We start from the raw sequence: 4,601 nt of genomic DNA, 5'->3' as shown, positions 1-4,601 counted from the left end.
TTTCCCTACTGTTTGCTGGCCTAAGGGATGAAAGTAAAAGAAGTTTAACTCAATCAATATTGATGCCTTCTTGGGTTTTTCTTGGGGAGGAAGAAAGAGGTGTGTCAACCACCCAGCCCCAAAATAAATGCTTTACAAAGCTTGTGCTGAAGCACCTAAGAAAGCATGGCAGAATTTTGCCTTTGCTCCTCTTGATTCCCTGTTTTACGTTGCCAAATTAATCTACTTTTTTCATGACAATACTGCTTCAAAAATCAGAATTTTAGTGCAATAATTCCTTTTTCTGTATTTTGTTTTTTTGTTTGTTCGTTTTCACTCACTTTTTTTGGGTTTCTGCTTTGGGGCACACATGAGGGTGACCAGTCAGGTTAGCCACAGTAACAGATACTTCCAAATATTTGAAAAAATGTTTGGGAAAATGAACATTTTCTGGAATTGGGAGGGAAACAAATGGGAAAAACACTAATGGTTTATTTCAGACTCAACAGGAGTGGATCCACATTCTTTCTTAATAGAGAAGTTTGGGTTGAAGTTCTGTGGTGATGTTCTTCCTAATGATGCTCCACGAACACGTAAAGCACACGACTGTGACATCTCCTCTGCTTCTTAAGTTATCTCAGTTTCATGAATTTTCAGAGCTCCAAAAATCATTGTTAGCTGCCATCATTAGCTTCCTCCACCTCATTCCAGCCTCTTCCTAAATGGGAGGTTTAGAGGGATCCTGGTGTTCCAAAGAGACATTTTGGTCCCCACCATCAGTGAGTGGTGACAACCACCCAGTGACCTCCAGCTTCCAAACCAATCCTACTCTTCTCCTGCTCCAGTATGTCCCAACCATCTCTGGCTCTGCTGCTGCTCTTTGTGCCTTTATCATCATCCAGGACACATTGTGGATGGCTCGTGGCTTTCCAGGGCATCAGCAGGTTTTGGGAAAACATGATGGGGTGTTCCAGGGAGCTGCGGGAAGGGACTGAGAGGAGGCCCTATGGCAGCAAGGAACTGGTTTCATTCTTATAGATAATCTCAGCCCAATTTTAATGGTGTTTGGAAGTCCCTGCTGGGCTCAGTCCCACTCTGTGGCAAGCCCTGAGATTTGGCAGGTGCTGGGACAGCAGGAGTTTCTAAATGTTTTGCAATCTGTCTCTGCTCCCGTTGAAATCGCTGCCTTGGAAAAATCCCACTTTTGTTTCAACTGCTTGCCCTAAAAAATGAGCGGAAAGGGCTCATTTTGCCCCCAGTGAGCGGCCCTGGCCCCGATGGGACGATGATGGGGCATTGCTCATCTCCAGCCTCGATTTCCAGCAGCTGGGAATTTGGCTCATCACTGGAGCCGAATGAAGCCACCAGGATGCTGGGATGGGGATGGACAGGATCCAAGGGGCTCCGACCTTCCCAGCCCCACAGGCCTCTCCTCTGCTCCAGAGCTCCCCAGCATTGAGCAAAACTCTGGGAAATGCAGAAGAAGCTCATAAACACCTGAAATCCTTTTCAAAGGGCACCGAGAGAAATTTATCGCTCACTGAGAGCTGTAATTTATTCCAAGCGCTCAGTCTATGATTTGAATATTATTTGACTTTGGAATATCTTTTCCTTAAAATAAAAAAAACAAACCCAAATGCACACAGTGCACGGATATTTCTTGTCCTCAAAGTGGAGCTGAGCTACATTCTTGCCATCCCTTTAACTCATCCCTGACACGGTGTATTTACAACAAAAAACACACATCCAGCACGTGTAGCTGCAAAACAGAATTCCCTCTGGGAGAATTTGCCTCTGGACAGATGTGGTTCAGGTCACCTTTCTGTCTGACAGAACAGATGAGCTCCAGGAGCCGAACTTCCATAGGCAAGGAATGATGAGAGGCAGAAACAGGACTTGCGTTATTCAGATTTTCACCCTTTCCCAGTTGTTCTTAGAAATGGCCAATTTTAAAGATTTCTATTTTTTCCCAGCAAAACCAAATTTTCTGTGTAAAAGGGTGTTCGTTTAGGTTTTTTCCCTGCGTTTTGAATGCAAAATTAGGACTGTAAAATCAGAAAAACACCGTTGGTTATAAGCAAAAGTCGGCTCAGTTTTTATGAAACATTTTTAGTGTGCCGTAAAATCAGCATTTGGCTTCAAAAAACCCAGATATTGTGGAGGAAAACTTTGCATTAATATTGGGATGGGTACATCTAATTTCATTTTTTAAAGTCAGGATTATAAATCTAATTAGACTTTAAAGTAGAGTTCTAATTAGGCTTAGAATTCTCATTAGACTTAGAATTATGATTAGACTTGGACTTAAAATTATAATTGTACTTGGACCTAGAATTGGAATTCTAATTAGACTTAGAATTCTGATTAGACTTGGGCTTAGAATTATAATTGTACTTGGACCTAGAATTGGAATTCTAATTAGACTTAAAATTCTGATTAGGCTTGGACATATATTTATACTTGGACTTACAATTCTGATTGGACTTGGACATAGAATTGCAATTAGACTTGGAGATTTAGGATTGTAATTAGATTTAGAATTCTGATTAGACTTGGATGTAAAATTACACTTATAATTGGACTTACAATTCTGATTAGATTTGGACTTAGAATTCTAATTAGACCTGGACTTAGAGTTACCATTCTAACCAGCCGCTAGAACAGGAAAGCTGACGGACATTTCCCTTGCAATAGCTGCAGTTTTTAATAATTTCTGAGGTTGTTACTTCATCTCTGATCTAGTGAAGTGTTTGAGCCTGGCTTTATTTAGGGTCCCTCTTAATCATTCTCTGAGCGTGGAGGGTGTAAAGATCCCACGAGCTCTGGTTCTGAGGTGGCCGAGCCTTCGCTAAGGTTTTTCTCTCTCTGCACCGAGATTCCCTGAGCCCCGGGAGCTGCTCAGAGGGAATAGATCCCTGCATTATCAGATAATTCCTGGGAACTGGGCTCAGTTGCTGCAGTAACGCTTTGCAGGCTCGTGTCTCAGCTACCACCTATCCACAGGGCATCTCCTGAACTTGCCTTGACTCCTGCATCGCTTCGAAAATGCAGGATTTTGGGAGGAATATTCCCTTTCCCATGTTTTTCTCCTCCCTAAGTGGAAATGTCAGTGTTTATTTGCGAACGGCCAAAGAATGCCGTGGGGTTTTCTCTTTCCTTTTTTTCCCCTCAGGTGTGGTTTTTTTTTTTTTTTCTTTTTGGCACAGTTACGGTGTGATTTAAGATGAATAAAGAAATTTAAAAATAGGCTCAGATGCTGAACGCCCCACCGGTGTGGCTGCGTTTATCCAGGCTTTCTCCTGCCCATGGGAAACTTCGGGATCACAGCGAGCCGTGGGTTAAAGCCTCGTGCCTCTATCTCTGCTGATAAGAGCGTTTCCTGTGTTTAGGCACAGTTTAAACTGAGCTTTCCAGGTGGAATGAAGGGTTATTCAGCCCTGCGTGTTACACTAAAGCTCATTTTCAGAATATCCTGCCCCGTGTCCAAGCGGGCAAAAGTCAGTTCCAGATTCGAGCGTTTTCTGGGATCAAAGAGGGTCCAGCCACGGTCATTACAACAATGCGGGGACTGAACATTTGGGAACAGCGATGCCTGTGCCTGAAACCTGGTTTTCTACCTAACATATCGTTTGGGATAAATTGTCAGAGCAGCAGGTGTGTTACTCCAAGCCTATCTTTAATTTGATGCGCAGTGAAACATTTCAGAGAGCTCGGATGTCTTGTAGAGAAAGATGCCACGAAAGAGCAAAGTGGTTGCATCGGATATGAAATATGAATAAAGGGGGTTTTGTTTTGTCTCTGTCTTCAGGGAAGCAGAGAAAGAAGAGGTCTCCTCCAAGACAAGAATATTTCTATGTTAAAAATAATTTGCCAAGCAGAAGTAAAATGATGCTCCGCAGCAGCGGAACAAAACAAAATTCCTCCGTGAGCGTCCCAGTAGAATATATATTTTTTTAATTTAATGGAGTTAATCCTTGTTTGTTTACCTTCTTGATTATATTAACCAGCAAGGTAGTGATTAAAGGCAGGAGTGTAGCTCATGCTAATTATATTTAAAGCCCCTGAACCTGTTTCTTTTTAGTTAGAGATGATTACAATAAACACACCTGCACTATTTTACAAGCAGGCTCAGCCCTGGCTTGGGGTGCCAGGAAAAGCCAGGATTTAACCCTGCTTGGCAGTGCCCTCATACAAAGTGGGGTTTTTTCCAAGGAAAATCTGGGAATTGCAGCACGGAAGGACTGGAATGAGTCACCAGGCATGTCTTGATTGAAAATAAAAATGGATTAAACACTAATTAAATTCACTGTATCCTTCAGCAGGTAAGGCAGAGGCTAAATGTGCTCCTGTGTGAACGTTCACGGGTGTGTTGGTCAACATCAAGTGGCTCTGCAGGACCCATTCTGGTGTTAGCCTACACCAGTACAAACCATTGCCCCTCCTGGTTTATACAGGAGCTGGCTGCCTTAATCGTGGAGCACAGAAATATTCTCATAAAAAGTAAATTTCCCCTTTAGAGCACTGGGTTTGGGTTGATATGTGGGGGTTTCAAACAAAAATAAGGCTCACAGAAGTTAATTCACCGTGGCAGAGTGGTTTGGGGAGATAACATCTTCTATTCC

This window comes from Geospiza fortis, unplaced genomic scaffold (genome assembly GCF_000277835.1).
Source record: "Geospiza fortis unplaced genomic scaffold, GeoFor_1.0 scaffold46, whole genome shotgun sequence".
Taxonomy (NCBI): Eukaryota; Metazoa; Chordata; class Aves; order Passeriformes; family Thraupidae; genus Geospiza; species Geospiza fortis.
Note: the sequence above shows the minus strand (reverse complement) of the source record.